Raw genomic sequence first — 24,956 nt, forward strand, 5'->3', positions numbered from 1 at the left:
TTTAGACATAACCATAACAATCCGGAAAAAAAACATTGGAATCCATTTCCAGATCAATGGAAATGTGAACAAATCACACAATCTTTGACAATCACAGAATACTCCTTGGTTTGTAATTGGTTTGTTTAAATATCAGGAACTCGCTGAAACCTGGTTCTTTTCAATACAAAGCCAAGGTATGGAGAAATTTCACATCACACAATCACCACCAAACATCATTAAAGCAAAGCCAAACTCTTCTTGGCCTTTTGGCTCAGATCAAGTGTAGTGTCGACATGCTGTACTTGGTTGAAGTCATAAGGTTGCATTTTAGCTTCATTTGAAGTAATTTTTAAAAGCGGCATCTCGGCCTTTTGGCGAAGATGCAAATGAGATCAAGCCTTGGAGGAAGTGCAATGCCTACTCCAATCAGCTTGGATCATGTAGATCAAGCCCCAGACAGGAGGTCAGAGCCCCGTCTTGTCAGCTTGGATCGGGAGTGTCTCAACTTGTTGAGACTCTGAATTGGACTTGATTTGATTGAATTGGATTTAAAAAAGAATTTAAAAGCCAAACTCTTCCTGTTTTCAACATATTCCAAAGATAAAAGACTCAGACAGCTCCACATAATGGACATCTCACTCACCAAATTCAAATAGAATATGTTTAAAATTGAAACAACTTCTTTCATTCCAATTCTTTTCCTAAGCACAATACAATTCTACGTGGACAGATATTGCCAGATATTAAAGGAGACTTTGATCAGATATTCCACTCAGGTGAAAGAACCACAATCAGTACAATTTTACACTGACAAATATACCCTGCAATACTTGTTCACTGGTGTCTGGTATTCCACTCTGGTTGTTGACCCACATTCAAATTTCCATTATATTCTTACTCCCACACAACGTTATTTCAGAGAGATCACCTTCACTGAGGTCCAATCTTACAATAGATAAGACTGAGTAGTTCACTCCTCAATACATTAACTTCATTGAGTAGTGAGCCCGTGAATAACAGACAGAGGCTCATTTTCAGTTGATGAAAAGGATTAAACACACAGAGATATTTCAAGCCATTTGATTTAAGTAAATTACATCGTTCACCTGGAGTCTGTATAACAGTGACCACGAGATCAGCATGGAGCATTTTCAGTCAGAGCTTAAAATCAGCGAGCCATTCACACACAGATTTGCACAACCTCAATAGTTAGTCACTCACCGGGAACACCAAGAATCGCGATGATTGGGTAGAATATTTTCTGAACGACCACGACTGGAATCATTATCTTCAGTGTGAGGTGATGTGCCTCTTCGAGGTGCTGACAGTCTCTCTGTCTTAAAATCTGACGTTATATGTTCCCAAACCCACCCCTTTAATTTATGCACTGTATATTCACCTTAGGGACATTGTGGCAGAAACCTGGTTTGAAGTTTTTTTAAAAATATATGAATAAACAGATTACGACATTGAGTTCAGTGATGGAAAATATTTATTTTTAGTTTTGACTTACCTCTTACCAAACACTGAATTCTGTTGATAACATTGATCAACTAATAATAACAGGGAAGATGTTGTCCACTCAAACACCATCAGTCCCACCTCTAGATCTCACATTGTTTCAGTGATACTTGTCACTGGACGTTGACATTTTAGTAATTGAGTTTCAATTGTTACCTTGTCTCTCTGTGTGATTTTGAACTGTGGACATCTGCGATGTGATTTAAATGGGTTAGAGTTTAGCATAAATTGCAAAATTCTATTGATCAATAATTTGGAACTATTTAGTCTGCAAATGCATTTGTTTTTTATCCTGAAATCTACTGCAACTCCTCAAACTGAGAAAATATTCAGAAAGAATGGGACATCTCAGAAAATTCAGGCCCTGCAGCAGATACAATCACATCGCCTCTTGGAGCAGTAAAATAACAGACTTAACTGTGACGAGCAATGCACAGCCTCCAAGTGACACTGGACCCACATCTGATACAGTGTTCAGAAACGTGCTCTGATGTGGAAGGAGAGAGATGAGCACGAGAGAGATGGACGTTTTGTTTGATGGTTTGAATCTAGAAAGGGTGTGAGACTCGGAAATTGAATGGATAAGAGTGAGAGAGGAAGACTCTGAGCGAGTGAAAGTGAAAAAGAGGAAGAGAGAAGGATAGATGGGGCGGGAGTGAGGGCGTGATGATGGGGGAAGCAGTTATTGTAAGAGGAATGGTGTTTATAACAGTAACTTAAGTTAGGAAGAAGTCAGCTCCGCTGGCTATGAGGAGAGGTTGAATGAACCAGAATTGTTTACACTGGAAAGACGGAGGCTGAGGGGAGAACTGATAGAGGTCTACAAAATTGTGAGAGGCGCAGACAGGGTGCATAGTCAGAGGCTTTTCTCCAAGGGCGGAAGTGTCAATTACAAGGGGGAGCGGTTTCAAATGCAGGAGGAAATATTAAGGGCGATGTGCCCTTAGAATTTCAATTTTTCACACTGAGAGTGGTGAGTGCCTGGAATGCGCTGCCAGGGGAGTTGGTGGAATCAGGCACATTAGCAACATTTAAGAGGCATCTGGATTGATACATTATTTGAGGTAAGAGGGATACGGATCGAGTAAGCGCAGAATGTTTTATTTTAAAATCGGGCATCATGATAAGCACAGGTTTGGAACGTCGAAGGGCCTATTCCTGTGCTGTCCATTTCTTTGCCCTTTGTTCTTTGAGAGTGTGCATCAGGAAAGACGCAACTGGGGTAAGAGAGAGTTCGACAAATCAGACCACAAGGCTATGCTCCTGCTATAGGCTTACACGTAAAGGCTAAAGCGGGATGATCCATCAAATAAAGTCATGCAGTGTTGGTCGGAGGAATCGGAAGAACTCCTACGTGACTGCTTAGAGTCCGTGGATTGGTCAATATTCAAAAACTCTGCGACCAGCCTGAACGAGTAGGTCACGACAGTAACTGACTTCATTGGAAGTGTGTAGAAGACTGTGTGCCCAAGAAGATATTGTGTGTGTTTCCCAACGAGAAACCATTGATGAACAGGGATGTCCACTACTTACTGAAGTGCAGGTCTGAGGCGTTCAAGTCAGGCGACCCTGACCTATACAAGAAACGGGCATGGAGTCTACGGAAATAGGGCAAACAGGTAGGGAGGTCATAGAGCCTTTACAGATTAAAGGGGAGGAGGTGCTTGCTGTCTTGAGGCAAATCAGAGTGGATAAATCCCCAGGACCGGACAGGGTATCCCAAACAGACCTTGAGGGAAGCTAGTGTTGAACTTGCAGGGGCCCTGGCAGACATATTTAAAATGTCAGTATTCACGGGGGAAGTGCTGGATGATTGAAGGGTGGCTCATGTTGTTCCGTTGTTTAAAAAAGTTTTCAAAAGAAATGCAGGAAATTATAGGCCAGTAAGGTTGACGTCAGTGGTGGGCAAGTTATTGGAAGGTGTGATGAGGGATAGGATCTACAAATATTTGGATGACAGGGACTTATTAGGGAGAGTCAACATGGCTTTGTGCATGGTAGGTCATGTTTGACCAATCTATTAGAGTTTTTCGAGGAGGTTACCAGGAAAGTGGATGAAGGGAAGGCGGTGGATGTTGTCTACCTGGATTTCAGCAAGGCCATTGACAAGGTCCCTCATGGGAGGTTAGTTAGAAATGTTCAGTCGCTGGGTATACATGGGGATTTAGTATATTGGATTAGACACTGGCTCAATGGAAGAAGCCAGAGAGTGGTTGTGGAAGATTGCTTCTCTGAGTGGAGGCCTTTGACTTGTGGTGTGCCGTAGGGATCGGTGTTGTGTCCATTGTTGTTTATCATCTATATCAATGATCTGGATGATAATGTGGTAAATTGGATCAGCAAATTTGCTAACGATACAAAGATTGGAGGTGCAGTGGACAGTGAGGAAGGTTTTCAAAGCTTGCAGAGGGATTTGGACCAACTGGAAAAATGAGCTGAAAAATGGCAAAAGGAATTTAACGCAGACAAGTGTGAGATATTGCACTTTGGAAGGACAAACCAAAGTAGAACGTACACGGTAAATGGTCGGACTCTGAAGAGTGCAGTTGAACAGAGGGATCTGGGAATACAGGTACAGAATTCCCTAAAAGTGATGTCACAGGTGGATAGGGTCGGAAAGAGTGCCTTTGGTACATTTATAAATCGGAGTGTCGAGTTTGAAAGTTGGTGTGTTTTGGTAAGGTTATATAAGGCATTGGTGAGGCAGAATTTAGATTATTGTGTACAGTTTTGGTCACCTAGTTACAGGTAGGATGTAAATAAGGTTGAAAGGGTGCAGAGAAGGTTCACAAGGATTTTGTCGGGACATAGAAGCTGAGTTACAGAGAGAGATTGAATAGGTTGAGACTTGATTCCCTGGCGCGGAGAAGAATGAGAGGAGATTGAATAGAGGTGTATAAGATTTTGATAGGTATAGATAGAGTGAATGCAAGCAGGCTTTTTCCACTGAGGCTAGGGGAGAAAAAAAACAGAGGGCATGGGTTAAGGGTGAAAGGAGAAAAGTTCAAAGGGAATATTTGGGGGGCTTCTTCACACAGAGAGTGGTAGGAGTGTAGAATGAGCTGCCGGATAAAGTGGTAAATGCTATTAATAAGTGGGAAATGAGAAAGTGGTAACTTTTACCAGTTAAGAAAAAGCTGGATGCGTTCGTGGATGAGAGGGGTGTGGAGGGATATGGTCCAAGTGCAGGTCAGTGGAAATAGGCAAAAAATGTTTCGGCACAGACAAGAAGGTCCAAAAGGCCTGTTTCTGGGCTATAATTCTCTATGCTTCCATGGTTCTATGGCAAGAACTTTAACAACAGTTCGTTAAAGTCCAACATGTTTTTTGGTAGCAAATGCCACGAACGTCACGGCCATTCAGCCTCTGATCTTCGTGTCAGCGTTGTCCAAGGCGGCCTTCACGACACACGACAGTGCAGAGTCACTGAGGAGAAACTGATAGCCAAGTTCCGCACACATGAGGACGGCTTCAACCGGGATCTTGGGTTCATGTCACACTATCCGTAACCCCACAGCTTGCCTGGACTTGCAGAATCTCAGACTGCATTCCAAGCATTATTCTGTCAATTGAGTTTGTGTCTCTGTATGCCCTGTTTGTGAGCATTTCTCCACATCACCTGACGAAGGGGCAGCGCTCCGAAAGCTCGTGGCATTTGCTCCCAAAAAACATGTTGGACTTTAACGAACTGTTGTTAAAGTTCTTGCCATAGAACCATTGAAGCATAGAGAATTACAGCCCAGAAACAGGCCTTTTGCCTTAATCTAGTGGCATTTGCGACCAAATAAACCTGTTCGACTTTAACCTGGTGTTGTGAAACTTCTTACTGTGTTTACACCAGTCCAACGCCGGCATCTCCACATCTATACAAGAAAGCCAGATACGATCTGCACAGATCCATCAAAGATGCCAAAAGCCAACACCGGACCAAGCTAGTGTCCCATGCTAGCCACACAGACCCCCATCGACTATGCCAAGGTCTGCAAGACATAGCAGGCTACAAGATGAAGGCAAGTAAAATCGCTGGCTTCAACACACCCATTTCTAATAAGCTCAATGCGTTCTCTGCCCGTGTTAAGCATGAGGTCAGTAAGAGCATGCTCTCCACCCCAGAAGCCTCGGATCAAACTGCATCTGAGATCGCCATTGCAGATGTCAGAACAGCGCACTCGAAAGTCAACCCATGGAAAGTGACTGGCCCGGATGCCGGACACAGATGAACAGTCACACCCTGCGTGGATCAGCTGGCGGGGGTATTCACCGTCATCTTCAAACTTTCTTTGCAACAATCTGAGATCCCTATCTGCTTCAAGAAGACGGCAATTATCCCAGTAACAAAGATAAAACAAGCAGCGTGCCTTAATGACGATCTTCCACTGGCTCTGACATCCATCCATCAAAGTAGAAAGGGTCGAGACCTTCATGTTTTAGGTGTCCAGATCACTAACAACCTGTCCTGGTCCCCCCATGCCAACACGAGAGTTAAGAAACCCCCACCAACGCCTCGACGTTTTCAGAAGACGAAGGAAATTTGGAATGTCAGCTACGACTCTCATCAACGTTTACAGATGCACCATAGGTAGCATTCTTTCTGGTTGTATCACAGCTTGCGATGGCTCCTGCTCTGCCCAAAACCGCAAGGAACTACAAAATGTCGTGAATGTAGCCCAATCCGTCACTCAAACCAGCCTCTCATCCATTGACTCTGTCTACACTTCCCGCTGCCTCAGCAAAGCATCCAGCATAATTCAGGACCCCACGCACCTCGGATATTCTCTCTTCCACCTTCTTCCCTCAGGAAAAATACACATAAGTCTGAGCTCAGGTACCAACCGACTCAAGATCAGTTGCTTCCCTGCTGCCGTCAGACTTTTGAATTGAAGAACTTGCATTAAGTTGGTCTTTCTCTACACCCTAGCTATGACTGTAACACTACATTCTGCACTCTCTCACTTTCCTTCTCTATGAACGGTATGCTTTGTCTGTACAGCGCGCAAGAAACAATACTTTTCACTGTATGCAAATGTATGTGACAATAACAAATCAAACCAAATCAATTCAAAATCATTATGAAGTGTTTTGAAAGGTTATTCATGGCACAAATCAGTTCTAGCCTCCCAGATTGCCTGGATCCATTCTGGTTAGCCTACCACCACAACCAGTCCACAACAGACACCATCTCCCTGGCCCTGCGCTCAACCCTGGAACAGCCAGGTAACAAGGACAACTGTGCCAGACTCCTATTTATTGAGTACAACTCAGCCTTCAAAGAACAAAGGACAGTACAGCACAGGAACAGGCCCTTCGGCCCTCCAAGCCTGCACCGAACATGATACCTGCCTAAACTAAAACCGTATGCGCTCACAGAGTCCGTATCCTTTCATTCCCATCCTATCCATGTACTTGTCTAGTTGCTCCTTAAATGCCGCTATTGTACCTGCTCCCACCACCTCCCCGGGCAGCGCGTTCCAGACATTCACCATCCTCAGTGTAAAAAACGTGCATCGTGCATCTCCTCTAAACTTTTCCCCACACACCTTAAACCTTTGTCATATGATGACAAGTACATGACGAGATTTAAAATAAAGATATTAGATGCGTGTCAACGTGTATAAAAAGATTTGGATTCTAAAAGAGTTAATGCTGCCGTTCAGTGACTGGAATTAATGTTCTTCACCTTGAGATCTCAGTATTTGTCGCCCTTCTTTTCCTTCCAGTGAGTAGAAAAAGCAGCTTTAGAAATATTTTTTTCCATTAAGTTGTATAAGGTCACAAAATGCAGCTTTATGATTTCCACAGATATATATTCCGCTGAATTCAGCAAACCAATCCCCAGCAACTGAATGATGCTTTCGGTCACTGAGTGATGTTAGAGTTTTGAGCAGGTCTGGGAATGTAAGCCCTCTTGTTTAACGCTGACATGCAAAGTCGCTGTTAATGGGGGATATTCCATTGTTTCTATCCAAATAAATGATCCAAAGATCTCCTTTCCCTCCACATAATTTCTGACCTCTTTCCGGAGCTGGAATCAGCTATCTCAGTTTGGACCGACTGCTAATAATTGGCCAAAAACAACGTAGCAAGCGTTATGGAGAAGTCAGATATTGATACAGATAATTCTGATATTTATTTGTGGGAGCAGAAATTCTGATATTCATGCTCCCACACTGCCACCTCTGCTTGACCTGAAATAGATGCTCTCTTCAGCAATTAGGTAAACCAAGTGTATTCGTGAGGAAGAGACTTAGTCCTGAATTCAATCTTTATGTTGTTCATATGAGCCGAGAATCAGAAACATTGAAGGAATTCTTAAAAGTGTTTGAGACAGTTTGTGTAACACTTTTGCTGTGTTGTCCTTAATCGATGTTGTAATGTGGAGGTTCCAAGGACTAAGCAGTGAGAATGAGGTGAGTGTTGCATTTGTTTGTCTGTGGATATTAAAAATGAAGTCGGTGATGTACCTGGAGGGTAATGGCAGTAGTACTGAGGTCAGGCAGCCACCTGGATATATATTGATAATAAAAGGAATTTAGTGATGTAATTGAGTAGGTAGTGATGAGAAGATTGGTGTTGAGGTTTGGGAGCTGGTGAGAGTTTGTGTCGAATGAGCGATTGCATACAGATGCCACCTCACTCTACACTGTGTTTATGCATCTCTCTCAGGTCAGATACAGCACCAATTAGACACAGGACTCTGCCCCTGCACTTATCCATCAAGTACAGTCGTGGGGGTGGGCGGAGGGGGGGGCGGGAGTGGAGGACAAGCCTACCTCCCTGTAGGAAAACATTAAGCCCCTCGAGACTGGTCATTCAGTTGATAAGATCTTGGCTCATTTGATTTGTCTCTCATCTCGTAATTCTGAAAATAGTTACCCTTCAGCTTCCCATTTCCTCTTGAAAATGTGCTTACGGCTCATGATCAGACACTGCATTTCAGATACGAGCTATCCACTACTTAACAAATGTTTTCATTGTCCCCATGTACCTTCACTCTGCATCGTTTGCGAGAGGGGGAGGTGTGTAGGGGTTGGAGTGTGAGTGTGAGAGGGGTGTGCAGCGGTGGAGTCGTCATGTGAGAGGGAAAGAAGGATGACGACGTGAGAGGGAAAGGGAGATGCTGAGGTGAGAGGGAAAGGGGGATATTGAGGTGAGAGGGAAAGGGGGATGTTGAGGTGAGATGGAAAGGAGGGTGTTGAGGTGAGAGGGAAAGAGAGATGCTGAGGGAGAGGGAAAGGGGGATGTTGAGGTGAGAGGGAAAGGGGGATGTTGAGCTGAGAGGGAAAGGGGGATGTTGAGGTGAGAGGGAAAAGGGGATATTGAGGTGAGAGGGAAAGGGGTATGAAGAGGGGAGAGGTAAAGGGGGATGTGGAGGTGAGAGGGAAAGGGGGCTGTTGAGGCCAGGAATTGTGCTGAGGTTGGAGGGAGAATGTTGATGATAGGGGGAGCATTATGAGGAGGGGGATATGTTGAGTGAAATGGGAATGATTAGGTGAGGGTGAAAAATGCTGAGAAGTGGGTCAGTGTTGAGATGTGAGGAGACAGTTGAGATGAGTTGCTAGATTTTTGAGGTCTGAAGGAGGAGAGTGGATCAGAGATAGACAGTGTTGGGGTGATTATGGGAGTGTTGAGGCGAGATGGAGATTATTGAGCTTCGAGGGGGAGTATGGATTTGAGAGTGAGACCGTCGACCTGACGGGGGAATGTAAAGATGAAAGGAAATTGTTTGATGTGAGAGAGGGAGATTGTTGAAGGGAAAGGGGCGTGTAGAAGTGAGAGGGAGAGTGATGAGATGAGAGTGGATTGTTGAATTGAGAGAGGGAAAGTTGAGGTAAGATGCTGGGAGCTGCGGTGAGGCAGACGGCTGAGATGAGAAGCGAGAGCTGACATGAGAAGGGAGAATGTTGAGTTGAGGCAGGGCTCGAGTTGTCCTCCGCGCTCACCCCAAAATCAGATAATCCCGCCAGAATTAATGGGATCTTTGCATGGTCTGTGCCCGCCCGCTCCAACTCCCATGTGTTGTGGGACGGGAGATTTAGCTCTTGGGGATCTTGAGGTGAGAGTGCAAAGCTGGATAGAGAGTGTGGAGATGAGATGGGTAGAGTTGTGGTGCGTGGGGCAATGTAGATGTGAACAGGGAGGACTGATGTGAGGTTTAAGGATATTAAGTTGGGAGGGGGTGGGTTGTGTTGAGTGGGGGAGTGTTGATCTGATAGGGGGTGTTCTGGTGAGAGGGGTGATGTTGACCTGAGTGGGAGAATGTAGATTTGAGGAGTTGTGTGTTGAGATGAGTGTTGGCCTGTTGCGATGAGAGAGGTTGCGTTGCAGTGAGGGGAAAGTGTGTTGAGGTTTGGGAACGTGTGTTGAGGTGGTGGAGAGTGCTGAGTTGAGGGGAAGTATTTTTGATGGGCGGGTGTGTTGAGGTGAGAAGGGGAGTTTTGACATCAGACGGACATGGTTCCATTGAAGCATGGCAGTGTTCATATAAGGCGGCATTTCGAGCTGAGAGGAGAAATGTTCATGTGAGAGGGCTGTGTTGATGTGTGAGGGGGAGTATTAAGCAGAGTGGTGTGTGTTTCGAAAAGAGTGGTCGCTGACATCAGAAGGGGTGGGTTTTGAGATAAGGGAGATGTCGATCGCAGGTGGTGAATTCGGATGTGAGGGGGAGAATTTCGATGTGAGATGGATAGTGTTGAGTTGAGACAGATAGCGTTGTGGAAAAAGGATGTGATGTCTGTGTGATAGAGATTGTTAGAGGGAAGGGGAGTATTGAGGTGAGCGGGGGGGGGGGTGTTGTGATGAGGGTGTGTGTTGAAGTGACAGGATAGTGTTGATGTGAGAGGGAGAGTGTTGCGGTAACGGGGAGTGTTCAGTTGAAAGCGTGAGTGTTAATGTTGTCATGTGAGTGTACCTTTAAGAATTATTTTACATCATGCCGCTTATATGGAGGTGGAGTGAAGCTGTGGCAATCAGGTGATAGTTTTATTTTTCCTTTTGGTCATTTAGTTTTGTTTTGGGAAGCTGTTTAGCAGCAAGCCAAGAAGCAATCTCTCTCTCCCTCTCCCTGTCCTTCTCTTTTTAAAAAGCTGTGTTTTGACAAGCAGATTCGATTACAACCTATTCAGAGTTTCTTCTCAAGGGATTATGAGCATTCAACCCAGGAGGCTGGTCACGTGCAATAAGTAGGCATTAACCTCCACTGTATTGTGGTGATTTGGAGGGTTTTGTGGATTGGATGTTGGCTTTGGTTAGAACACACGAGAGATAGTTCCTTCGGAGTTGTACATTATCGTGGTTGTTGTGTTTCTTGTTTGTAATTGTTAAAAGTTCTTGCTAATTGTCTTACTATACATGTCAACAATAATCTCAATTAAACTTTGTTTTGAATAAAATTTTCTCGTGGGTCAGGTGACTGACACCTGAAGTGAAACCTCTCGTGCTCCTTCCAGCCAAATTCAAGGTAAAGCGTAACAGGTCAGTCGAGCTTCATGGAACATCTGGAAGTATCCAACCTTACTGATAAGAATTGGGGGCTCCGGGATTGAAATCTGTATTTCTTGATTGATTTGGGATGAGTGAACTCAAAGACAGTGCGTGGTGCGCAGATTTGTGTTTTATTTTCAGATGTTGTATTCAAGTTTAAATAGCGAGTGCGGTTTGGATTAATGGCTCTTTCAGAGGCTCAGAAATTTCTGCAGCTGGAGGAAGTCAGCAAGTTACCTTACAGAAAGTGAGTAAGGCAAAGATTTTGGAATTAGGAAATACATTGCAGTTGACATTGCCTGACAGAGTACGGAAAGGAGAGATAATTGTGGCGAACGCATTTGGAATTGTCAGAAGCACAATCAGAATCGTTGGAAATGGCGGGAATTCATTTACAAATGAAACTGACTGAAATATGAAAAATAATTGAAACTCTTTGAATTACAGGCGAAAGGAAAGGGAGGAACAGCATGCAAAATAATTAAAACGATCTGAATTGCAGGCAAAAGGAAAAAAGGAGACAAGGGGAAGAGAGAAGTAAAAATTGAGAGACTTTGAACATCGGAAACTGGCCTTCAAACGTAAACGTCGGGAATGATTGGCGGAGGTAAAGGGCAAAGTACAGTGTGAGGGTAGTGATGAGGATTGTGAGAGAATGAGGGGCAGAAAATAAATCAGGAGATAGAAAAGGCCAATACAAAAGGCAATGTTACAATAATCATGTGGGACTTCAATATGCAGGTGGACTGGGAAAATCAGGTCGGTAGTGGATCCCAAGAAAAGGAATTTGTGGAATGTCGAAGAGATGGATTTCTGAAGCAGCTTGTGACAGAGCGGACTTGGGAACAGACAATTCTGGATTTGGTGATGTGTAGTGAGGCACAATTGATTGGGGAGTTTAATGTGATGGAGCAGTGACCACAAATTATGGAATTTACCCTGCAGTTTGAGAGGAAGAAGCCGGAATCAGGTGTAAAGGTGTTCGAATTAAATAAAGGTAACTACAATGACATGAGGGAGGAGCTGGCCAGAGTTGTTTGGTAAGGGAGCCCAGAAGGGAAGACTGTGGAACAGCAACGGCAGGAGTTTTTGAGTTATTCGGGAGGCACAACAGAAATTCAACCCAGTGAGGAGGAAACATGCCAGAGGGAGGATGATGCATTCATGGCTGACGAGGAAGTCAAGGACAGCATAAACACAAAAGAAAAAGCACACAAAGTGGCAAGGATTTTTGGGAAGCCAGAGGATTGGGAAACCTTTAAAAGCGAGCAGAGAACAACTGAAAAAGCAATAAGGGGGGAGAAGATGAAATATGAGTGCAAGCTAGCTTGTAATATAAAAGAAGATGGGAAGAGGTTTTTTTTCAATATATAAAAACGTAAGAGAGAGGCAAAAATAGCCATTGGACCACTGGATAATGAGGCTGGAGAAGGAATAATAGGAAGCAAAGAAATGGCAGAGGACCTGAATAGTTACTTTGCATCAATCTTCACGGTTGAAGACACCAGTGGGATGCCAGAGCTCCAGCAGAGTCGGGGGGCACAGGTCAGTGAAGTGGCCATCACTAAGGAGAAGGTTCTGGCGAAACTGAAAGGTCTGAAGGTGGATAAATCGCAGGGGAGAAATGGACTACACCCCAGGGTTCTAAAATAGATAGCTGAGGAAATTGTGGAGGCATTGGTGGTGATCTTTCAGGAATCACTGGAAACAGGGACGGTACCAGAGGACCGGAATGTAGCTAATATAACACTGCTGTTTAAGAAGGGAGGGAGGCAGCAGACATGAAATTACAGGCCAGTTAGCCTGACTTCTGTCCGATTTTAGAGTTCATTATTAGAGATGAGATCGCAGAAGTGCATGATAAAATGGGACTGAGTCCGGACGGCTTTGTCAAGTGGAGCTCATGTCTGACGAATCTGTTAGAGTTCTTTGAGGAGGTAACAAGGAAGTTCGATAGGGAGAACCAGTGGACCTGATTTATTTCGATTCCCAAAAGGCCATTGAGAAGGCGCTGCACAGGAGACTGTTAAATAAGTTAAGTGCCAATGGTGTTGAGGGCAAGATCCTGGCATGGATAGAGGATTGGCTGACTGGCAGAAGGCAGAGAGTGGGGATGAAGGGATCTTTTTTCAGGATGGCAGCCAGTGACTAGTGGTGTGCCTCAGGGGTCGGTGCTGGGAACACAACTTTTCACAATATGCATTACCGATTTGGAAGAACGAAATGAAGGCACTGTTGCTTCGTTGGCACATGATACAAAGATACGCAGAAGGACAGGGAATATTGAGGAAGTCGGGGGGAGGGTGGGCTGAAGAAGGAATTGGACAGGTTAGAGAGTGGGCAAAGAAGTGGCAGATGGAATACAATGAGGAAAAGCGTGGGATTATTCCACTTTGCAAGGAGGAATGGAGGCAGAGACTATTTTCGAAATGTTGAATAACTTAAAAAAATCAGATCCACGAAGGAATTTGGGAGTCCTTGTTCAACATTCTCGAAAGGTTAACCTGAAGGTTCGGTCGGCAGTTAGAAAGGCAAATGGAATGCTGGCATTCGTGTCGAGAGGGTCCATACCAGGGTCAGGCCCGCACCAGGCTCAGGCCCGCACCAGGCTCGGGCCCGCACCGGGTTCAGACCCACTCAGGTTCAGACAGAGGAGCGGTTCGGATTCACGCATCGTTCGGACTCAGAAGAGGCTCAGAGTTACAGAAGGCTCGGACTCAGACCATGTACAGATTCACCTCGCTTCACAATTACAGAAACATTGAAATATGGTAGAAGCAGGAGTAGGCCATTCGGCCCTTCGAGCCTGCTCCGCCATTCAGTTTGATCATAGCTGATCATCAACTTCAATATCCTGATCACCCCTTCCTCCCATATTCCGTGATCAATTTAGCCCCACGAGCAATATATAATTTCTTCCTGAAATCACGAAAGGTTTTGGCCTCAACAACTTTCTGTGGGAGTGAAGTCCAAAGATTATCTGGGTGGAGAAATTTCTCCTCATCTCTGTTCTAAAAGTTTGATGCTTATCCCCAAACCATGAGCCCTTGTCCTCAACTTCCTGAGCATCGGGAACATTCTTTCTGAATCTCCGCTGTTTAAACCTGTTCCAATATTATATGTTTCACCCGAATAAACTCCAATGAACAAAGCCCTAACGACTTAGTCTCTCTTCATATCACAGATTGCCATCCCAGGAATCAGCCTGGTAAACATTCGCTGTACTCCCGCTATAGCAAGGACATCCTTCCTCAGATATGGACACCAAAACTGCACTACTCGAAGTGTGGACTCAGCAATTTCCTTTACAGCTGCAGTGATGATGTGGAGATGCCGGCGTTGGACAAGGGTAAACATTGTAAGAGTTTGAACAACACCAGGTTTAAGTCCGACAGATTTATTTGGTAAAATTTCATCCAGCAACTGCAGCAACACATACCTATTCCTGGACGCAAATCTTCTACCTCTGAAGGCCAGCATACCATTGGTCTTTTTGTACTGCCTGTTGTACATGCGCGCTTACTTTCAGTTACTGGTGCACGCGGACACCAAGGTCCCGCTGAGTATCCACCTCTCTCAATTTACACCCATTCAAATATCAAACTGTCTTCCTGGTATTGGTGCCAAAATATATAACCTCACATTTACCCACATTATACTGCAACTACTTTGCAAATGCCCACACATTGAGCCTGTTGAAATCTCACTGCAACTTGCCTGCATGTTTGTCACAGCTCACACTCACCCACCTTTTATAGAACATAGAACATAGAACAGTACAGCACAGAACAGGCCCTTCGGCCCACGATGTTGTGCCGAGCTTTATCTGAAATCAAGATCAAGCTATCCCAATTCCTATCATCCTGGGGTGCTCCATGTGCCTATCCAATAACCGCTTAAATGTTCCTAAAGTCTCTGACTCCACTATCAATGCAGGCAGTCCATTGCACACCCCAACCTCTCTCTGCGTAAAGAACCTACCTCTGATATCCTTCCTATATCTCCCACCACGAACCCTATAGTTATGCCCCCTTGTAATAGCTCCATCCACCCGAGGAAATAGTCTTTGAACGTTTACTCTATCTATCCCCTTCATCATTTTATAAACCTCTATTAAGTCTCCCGTCAGCCTCCTCCGCTCCAGAGAGAACAGCCCGAGCTCCCTCAAACTTTCCTCATAAGACCTACCCTGCAAACCAAGCAGCATCCTGGTAAATCTCCTCTGCACTCTTTCCAGCGCTTCCACATCTTTCTTATAGTGAGGTGACCAGAACTGCACACAATATTCCAAATCTGGTCTCACCAAGGTCCTGTACAGTTGCAGCATAACCCCACGGCTCTTGAACTCCAACCCCCTGCTAATAAAAGCTAACACACTATAGGCCTTCTTCACAGCTCTATCCACTTCAGTGGCAATCTTTAGAGATCTGTGGATATGGACCCCAAGAACTCTCTGTTCCTCCACAGTCTTCAGAACCCTACCTTTGACCCTGTAATCCACATATTTGTCCAACCAAAATGAATCACCTCACATTATCAGGGTTGAACTCCATCTGCCATTTTTCAGCCCAGCTTTGCATCCTATCTATGTCTCTTTGCAGCCTACAACAGCACTCCACCTCATCCACTACTCCACCAATCTTGGTGTCATCAGCAAATTTACTGATCCACCCTTCAGCCCCCTCCTCTAAGTCATTAATAAAAATCACAAAGAGCAGAGGACCAAGCACTGATCCCTGTGGCACTCCGCTAGCAACCTGCCTCCAGCCGGAAAATTTTCCATCCATGACCACCCTCTGTCTTCGATCAGTTAGCCAGTTACCTATCCAATCGGCCAACTTTCCCTCTATCCCACTCCTCCTTACTTTCATCATAAGCCGACCATGGGGGACCTTATCAAACGCCTTACTAAAATCCATGTATATGACATCAACTGCCCTACCTTCATCAACACACTTAGTTACCTCTTCAAAAAATTCAATCAAATTTGTGAGGCACGACTTGCCCTTCACGAATCCATGCTGACTATCCCAGATTAATCCGCATATTTCTAAATGGTCGTAAATCCAATCCCTAAGGACCTTTTCTATCAATTTACCAACCACCGAAGAAAGACTAACCGGTCTATAATTACCAGGGTCATTTCTATTCCCTTTCTTAAACAGAGGAACAACATTCGCCACTCTCCAGTCCTCTGGCACCATCCCCGTGGACAGTGAGGACCCAAAGATCAAAGCCAAAGGCTCTGCAATCTCACCCCTTGCCTCCCAAAGAATCCTAGGGTATATTTCATCAGGCCCAGGGGACTTATCGACCTTCAGTTTATTCAAAACTGCCAGTACATCCTCCCTCCGAAAATCTATTTCCTCCAGCCTATTAGCCTGTAACACCTTCTCTTCCTCAAAAACATGGCCCCTCTCCTTGGTGAACACTGGAGAAAAGTATTCATTCATCACCTCGCCTATCTCTACTGACTCCATACACAAGTTCCCACCACTGTCCTTGACCGGCCCGAACCTCACCCTGGTCATTCTTTTATTCCTCACATCAGAGCAAAAAGCCTTGGGGATTTCCTTGATCCGACCCGCCAAGGACATATCATGTCCCCTCCTAGCTCTCCTAAGCCCCCTTTTCAGCTCATTCCTTGCTAACTTGTAACCCTCAATCGAGCCACCCGAACCTTGTTTCCTCATCCCTACATAAGCTTCCCTCTTCCTTTTCACAAGACATTCCACCTCTTTCGTGAACCATGGTTCCCTCGCTCGGCCATTTCCTCCCTGCCTGGCAGGGGCATACCTATCAAGGACACCCACTATTTGTTCCTTGAAAAAGTTCCACTTTTCATTAGTGCCTTTCCCTGACAGTTTCTGTTCCCATCTTATGCCCCCTCAGTCTTGCCTAATCGCATCATATTTACCTCTTCCCCAATTGTAAACCTTGCACTGCCGTACGGCCCTATCCCTCTCCATTGCAAAACAAAAGACACTGAATTGTGGTCACTATCTCCAAAGTGCTTCCCCACAACCAAATCTAACACTTGGCCCGGTTTATTTCCCAGTACCAAATCCAATGTGGCCTCACCACCTGTCGGCCTATCCACATATTGTGTTAGGAAACCCTCCTGCACACACTGTACAAAAACTGTCCCTCCGAACTACTTGACCTACAAAGGTTCCAATCAATATTTGGAAAGTTAAAGTCCCCCATGACAACAACTACTTTTATCATCTGCAAATTTGGAGATAATACATTTAGTCCCATTTTCAGAACAATTAACATACAATGTGAACAATTGGGGTCCGTGCACAGATGCCTGCAGCACCCCACGAGACACTGACTGAAAAGATGGAGTATGTGGACTTTAAGAGAGAGGTTGTGCTGGAATCTTTGACTGGCATCAAGTTAGATAAATCGCCGGGTACGGATGGGATGTACCCCAGGTTACTGTTGGAGGCGGGGGAAGAGATTGCAGAGCATCTTTGCGTCGTCGATGGAGATGGGAGAGGTGCCGGAGGATTGGAGGATTGGGGATGTGGTTCCTATTTTCAAGAAGGGGAATAGGGATTGCCCAGGAAATTACCGACCGGTGATTCTAACCTCAGTGGTTGGTAAGCTGATGGAGAAGATCCTGAGCGACAAGATTTATTAGCATTTAGAGAGGTTTAGTATGCTCAAGAATACTCAGCATTGCTTTGTCAAAGGCAGATTGTACCTTACGAGCCTGGTGGAGTTCTTCGAAAATGTGCGAGAACACACTGACGAAGCGAAAGCGGTAGATGTGGTTTATATGGATTTTAGCAAGGCGTTCGATAAGGTCCCCCATGCAAGGCTTCCAGAAAAAAGTGAGAGGGCATGGGATCCAAGGGGCTGCTGCCCTGTGGATCCAGATTTGGCTCGCCCAAGGGGGGCAGAGAGTGGGTAAAGATGGGTCTTTTTCTAGTTGGAGGTCGGTCACCAGTGGTGTGCCCCAGGGTTCTGGGACCCTTGCTGTTTGTCATTTTCATAAATGACCTGGATGAAGAAGCGGAGGGATGGGTTGGTAAGTTTGCCGACGACACGAAGGTTGGTGGGGTTGTGGATAGTCTGGAGGGATGTCAGAAGTTACAGAGGGACATAGATAGGATGCAAGACTGGGCGGAGAAGTACCAGATGGACTTCCAACCAGATAAATGCATAGTGGTCCATTTTGGCAGGTTAAGTGGGATGAAGGAGTACAATATAAAGGGAAAGACTCTTAGTACTGTAGAGGATCACAAGGATCTTGTGGTCCGGGTCCATAGAACTCTAAAATCGGCCCCACAGGTGGAGGAGGTGGTTCAGAAGGCGTATGGTGTGCTGGCCTTTATCAATCGAGGGATTGAGTTTAGGAGTCCGGGGATAATGATGCAGCTACATAAGACCCTCGTCAGACCCCACTTGGAGTGCTGTGCTCAGTTCTGGTCGCCTCATTCCAGGAAGGATGTGGAAAAGATTGAAAGGGTGCAGAGGATATTTACGAGGATGTTGCCTGGATTGAGTGGCATGCCTTACGGGGATAGGCTGAGGGAGCTGGGTCTTTTCTCCTTGGCGAGACGTAGGATGAGAGCAGACCTAATAGAGGTATATAAGTTGTTGCGAGGCATAGATCGGGTGAACACTCTGACACTTTTTCCCAGGGTGGAAATGGCTGCTACGAGAGGACACAGGTTTAAGGTGCTGGGGGGTAGGTACAGGGGAAATGTTCGGGGGACGTTTTTCACACAGAGGGTGGTGGGCGAGTGGAATCGGCTGTCGTCAGTGGTGGTGGAGGCAAACTCAATCGGGTCTTTTAAGAGACTCCTGGATGAGTACATGGGACTTAATAGGATGGTAGGCCGAGAAGGTAGGGATATGTTCGGCACAATTGTGGGGCCGAAGGGCCTGTTTTGTGCAGTAGGTTTTCTATGTTTTTCTATGTTTCCAATCAGAAAAAGGCCCATTTATTGCCAACTCTTTGCTTTCTGTCTGCTTACTAGCTTTCTATCAATCTCAAAACATTGCCTGCAATCCCATGCGTTTTCATGTTACATGGTAGTTAGTTTTGTGAGACCTTGTCGAAAGCCTTCTGAAAGTCTCAATAAACCCATCTGCTCACATCACTTTCTGAACTGTAATGTCTGGGGGACATCTGCCCGCACTGGACCTGGTCGTAAGGGACCGGGTAGTAAACGAAACAAGACACAGCAACACCACTCCATCCACTTCCCTAAACTCCCACACCTACCCCAACTCTCAGTGCTTCACTCTTTGCAGCTTGGAGCTGCCTGTGGAGCTCCCTGAGTGGGCAGACTTCACAGGCCTCAGTTCGGTAGTTTATATTTGCGTATGTCCAACTATGACCCTGTTTGAACTCATTGCACCCCTCCCCCTCCAGGTCTGAGGAACCGCCGAGGGCTGACCGCCTTGGAAGACTTTTTTGGAGTTTCAATGCTGGGTCCAGTTCCTCCTGCTCAGCCTCGGAAGTGAGTGGGGTTCAGCAGACCGGAGCTCGCCTCTTCGGTCATGAGCGTTGTGGCCCGAGTTCCCTTTATCGGGTGACAATGTGGTCGAGAGGCGAAGCCTGCTGTGTCCATTTCAGACTCCGAGGTTCCCATTGGCGGAGCTGGAGTGCAGTAGCCGGAGTGCCTGAAATTCTTTGCAAAGTTCCAAGTGTGCTGGGAATTGATTTTTCCTGCATGACTTGGGGTTCAATTGCTTGTAGATGATTGAAGTATTCCCATCGAATGGTGTCTCCCAAGCGAACTTGATAGGAAACTGGTCCTATTCCAGATTTGAACGTGCCTTCTAACCACGCGGATCCACTGCCATAATTATTTACTAATAACCTAACAACTGCCTTTAAGTCCCTCTCCCGTTTGGTGGGAATGGCATTGGATGTCAACTCCCGCCCTCGGAAAATCAGGTTTAACTTTGGGCGTAGTGAACTTCCCATGAGCACTCTGCTTGGGTTATTGCAGTTGTTGAAGGGGGGTGGGGGGAGCGTGGTTGGGGGGGGGGGGGGAGGGTGTTGTCCTGTAATTGAAGATGAATCTGGATGGCTGGTGTCCAAGGAGGCTGTGGGATGGTTTTTTGAAACTGTTTTACTGTTTGGGCCGCTATTTCTGCCAGGCCGTTGGATGATGGGTAATATAGACACTGTCCTAACGTGTCAAATTCTGTTCAATTTCATGCAATGCACAAATTCCTGACTGATGAAGGGTGGTCCATTTTCAGTAACCAACACTTGCGGGATCCCGGGTGTCAAGGAAGAGGCGTGAATTTTCTCCACTCTTGTCCTTGTGTTTGATTAACTCAACCTGTGTACGGCCATCCATTTTGAATCAGCATCTACCATAATCATGAACATAGACCCCATGAACGGTCCGGCACTGTCCATGTGCAGCCACGTCTACGACCGTCCCAGCCATTCCCATTTGTGAAGACTAATGACTGGTGATAGTTCTGTCCTTGTTGATATTGCCAACACAGGCCCAGGAGCAAATGTCTGTATCCATACCTGGCCACCAAACATCGCAATTTGGAGGATCTTCAGTTTGTCACTTCTGGGTGGCCATGATAAAGTTCAGCCAGGATACGTCATATCCGATTCCGGTGAATCGTCACATCCGGTTACCAGGCTACGTCACAGCTTTGGCTGCATGCCAACCCTAGCTACGTCATCAACCCGCACCGGAGGTTGGGGTTAAATGGCATGACACATCGGCCTTCAGGATGGTGAACCTGGCTCAGGATGACACTCTTGAACCCCATAGGCGTGTGTCATCTTCCACAGTCAGCTGCTCTCTGCCACTCCAATATGGGTGCAATTCAGGCGGTAACGGCCTTTTGGTTTCCCCCATCAGCACTAGCTGCTTCAGTTTATTCAGGACTGGGTAATTTCGCGTCCACAGCCGAATATTATTGGCTGCCACTGGGAGTGTTTTGAAAAAGTTCATGATTACCGTCTCTTCCATTGGGGATACGACAAGTGTCTGTTAATTGTAGCCAGCTCAAGGCATCTGCCTTCGCGGCTTGGCCTCCTCGTTGCCCATGTTCAGAGTGCAATTAAGTGTCAACCACATTGCTGTGGCCCTGGAGTCACCTTTAAACCTGACCACGCGAGGACGACAGATTTCGTTCCCTGGGACATTGGTGAGCGAGATAGGGTTTTCCGAAAATCGACAATGTTTTGATGGTCACCAGCGGATTCTAAACGCCAGATATATTTATTCAAAATCCACCTTTTGCCGTGACGGGATTGGAACCCTGGTGCCCAGAACATTAGCTGAGTTTCTGTCCTAATAGTCTAATGATAAAACCACCTGTCCATCACATCCACACCCTGAGTGTGCACACCCTGAGTTCTGGTAACCGAGACACAACATATTATATACGTTTGCAGGGCTCCCGGATTGGACGCATTAACTGCCTCAATCAGGGAGCTCATATTCCAATAACTCCACCTGATTGTTATCATCAAGGTTATTAAATATATTTCTATCTCTTTCTGTGTTTCTGTGTGTCTCTCTCTCTGTCACTCTTTCTCTGTGTCTCTCTGTGCCTCTGTCTCTCTCGATGTCTCTGTTTCTTTCTGTCTCTCCGCCTCTCCCCCAGTCTCCCTCTCTCTTCCCTCTTCCTCTGTCGCTCCTGCCCCCTCTCAGTCTCACTCTCCTTCTGCCGCTCTGTCCCTGTCCCCCTTTCACTTATCTCTCTCTATCTCTCTCTCTGCCTTGATCTGTCTTTTGCTCTTGCTGTGTCCATTGTACTCTTTCAGTCTCACACTTTCCCATTCGTTCGCGCTCTCTGTCTGTATATCTCTGTTTCTCTCTGGCTATTTCCCTCTGCCTCACTTTTTGTCTCCGGTTTCCCCTTTGTCTCCCTCTCCCTCTCGTATTACAACCTCCAATCTGTCTTTCTCTGTCTCCCTTTCTCATTCCCTGTATATCTCCCTCGCCATTTTCCCCACTCTCTATCCCTGTCTCTCTCGCTCTGTGAAAGTCTTTCTCTGTCTTTCTTTCTGTCTCTCTGTTTTTTCCCTGTACCTGTTCGAAACTCTTTCAAACTCTGTTCCTCTCCATCTCTTTGTGCCTTTCCCTCTCTCTGTCAATCTCTGTCTTTCTATCACTTTCACTGTTGCTAACACGGCTCTCTCTCTCTCTCTCTCTCTCTCTCTCGCTATCTGTCACTCTTTTATGTCTCTGTGACGCTGATTGTTATGTGTAGTTTGAATGTCCAATAGGTAGAGTCAGGGCTCTTGTGGTTGTAGTTTCCTCTCAGGGTTTATTGAGTGGAAGAATTGAAATAAGCGGATATTTCAGTAGATTTCTAAGCTGCTGCCTGAAGTGAGTCTGTGTCACAGCATAAATGGCAGTGTTTGTGCAGCAACTTGTGAGATGCAGCATGAAGCCCAATTCCATAACAAAAAGACCTAATGTTACTGACCGATAGCCCAAATCATACATCCGACCCCATATTGAATAAACCAAGAATGTCGACCATAAGAGGATGAAATTGGCTGAGATAACAAATAGTAAAATGAGGGACTTCCTTCGACTCTCCATCTCTGGGTCGCTGGGATTTTCCCCACTGCTGTGAGCCCGGAGTCTCCTGCGGGCTCTGCTGCTCAATAAAATGTGTCTGACGGTGAAAGCATTGAGCAGCAGAATCAGGACGAATGGGACACACGGGGTTAGAATGTAGTGGAGGAACTCAATTGTTCCCCAGACCGAAGATTCCACAATATCCATTGTGACAGCACAAAACCAGGCGTTGTTCCTCAGCCAATATCCATTTAAGAACATAAAATACCAGAAAATGTTCTTTCAACAGCTCAGCACCGTCACTGTTCCCAGAACCACAGCCGCTGAATTCTCATTGCAATATTTACTTTTCAGCTTGGGGCAGCAAATGGCCACAAATCGATCAAAGGTGAAAGTGACGGTGAACCAGACAGAACAGTCAGTGGCTGCATAAAGCAGGACGGCGTGGATGTTACACACGGGGACCGTGCGCACGAAATAAAACTGTTCCCGATAAATAATGGGAATTTGTCTCAATATCAGGTCGAGGATAACGACCAGCAGATCCCCCACTGACATGGCCACCAGGTAACGAGTGACACATTTGGATAGGCCACAGTTTCTGCTCGTCAGTGTCACAATTGTGATTATGTTCACTGTCAGGAAGGGAAATAAAGAATAAAGTTAGATATGTCTCAGGGGAAGAAATTGCCATTTAGACTGAGGACGGGTTAAAATTTTAAAAATGTACACATACACAGAAGAATTCAATCTATTGTTTTTAAATCCAGCCCGTCTTTTGCAGTGTGAGAGGAAAGTGGAGCATCCAGAAGAAACCCATGTAGACACGGGGAGAAGATCCAAACTCCACGCAGACAGTGATACAAGCCTGGAACAGAACCGAGGTCCCTGATGCTGAGAGTCAACAGTGCTCGCCCCTGAGTGACCATGCTGCTCCATGGTAGCGACACAATGGTATACAGTTCAGTCATAGTTTTCCGGTGAGTCCACAACATTGACCCTCACTCAGCTACAGGTGAATAGCCCCTCTACCTTGTGGAGGATTTGGAGGTTAAGAAGGCTGAGGGAGTAAACGCTGTCAGAAAATCCGGAGTGGAGTCCTGTAGGTGGTAAGCTGTCGCCTTTCAGACAGCTTGACGACAACCCCTGCAGCAGAATTGGTACCAAACACTTCTGGTTTCACCCTTTCATCTGGACAATACTAACAGTTGGCAGAGGGAGATCCTGATGCCTCCACAGTACCGACTCTATTATACTTACAAAGGACAGTACCCTGGAGAGGAGATCATAGCATTGTGGCCACCATTCGCAAAAGACAGGAAGAATCAGTAATCTCACACTCGATTGGCAGAGAACACACGTCCCAGGGTTTGCTTTAAACAGTGGGAGAAAGCTTCAGGGTTCAGTGAACAGCTGCCGTCCATAGTGCCAGTGCGTTTGCTGCTCTCCCACTATGGCCTACAGGACCACTGAAAATTAGTGCGTCCTCTCTCAGTAGGAAAGTTGCTAATCTATCCACGAGGTAAGAAAAACTGAACCCGAGGCCGGTACCGAAGAAAGGCCAACCAGCCTGCCTTAATAACTATCGTCCGGTGACTCTGACATTCAATATTATGAAATGCATCAAAAGGTTAATCATGTCATGAATCAATTCCAGCCTCCCAGAATGCCTGGATCCACTGCAGTTCTCCTACCTCCACAACAAGTCCATGGACACCATCTCCCTGGACCTACAGTCAACCCTTTAACACCGACTTCTGTTTATCGACTACAGCTCAGCCTTTAACACCATTATTCCTCCAAAACTCATTTCCAAAATCGGTGTCCTGGGGTTCGGCTCCTACCCATGCAATTTGATCCTGAACTTCCTGACGAGCAGACAGCAATAAATAAGGACAGTCAACGACACATCCTCCACAATCATCCTCAACAGTGGTTCCCCACAAGGCTGTGTCCTCAGCTCCTTACTATGTTCCTTATAAGCCGATGACTGTGTGGCCAAATTCCCCTCCAACTCGATTTCAAAGTTTGCTGATGACGCCACTGCAGTCGGTCCGATCTCAAACAACAATGAGACCGAGAACAGGGAAGAGATAGAGAATCTGGTGAACTGCTGCGACCACAATAATCTCTTCCCCAATGTCAACAAAGCAAATGAGATAGTCATCGAGTTCAGGAAGCAGAATGGAGTACTTGCCCCTGTCTACATCAATGGGATGAAGTTGAAATGGTCGAGAGCATCACGTTTTCATGGGTCCAGATCACCAGCAACCTGTCCTGGTCCCTCCACGACGAACATATAATTAAGAACGCCGACCAACGCCTCCACTTTCTTAGAGGTCGAAGGTCAATTGGCATGTCAGCTATGATTCTGACCAACGTTTAGAGATGCACCATAGAAAACATTTTTTCTGATTGTACCGCAGCTTGGTATGG

General features: G+C 45.9%; 1 non-coding gene across 1 annotated transcript; it reads left to right on the plus strand.

The window, feature by feature from the left end:
* Window positions 1–232: 232 nt before the first annotated feature.
* On the plus strand, window positions 233–422 carry LOC144482927 (U2 spliceosomal RNA). Its single transcript, XR_013495966.1, has one exon. It is a non-coding gene; the product is annotated as a U2 spliceosomal RNA (small nuclear RNA).
* Window positions 423–24,956: the final 24,534 nt, after the last annotated feature.

Source organism: Mustelus asterias, unplaced genomic scaffold (assembly GCF_964213995.1).
Source record: "Mustelus asterias unplaced genomic scaffold, sMusAst1.hap1.1 HAP1_SCAFFOLD_43, whole genome shotgun sequence".
Taxonomy (NCBI): Eukaryota; Metazoa; Chordata; class Chondrichthyes; order Carcharhiniformes; family Triakidae; genus Mustelus; species Mustelus asterias.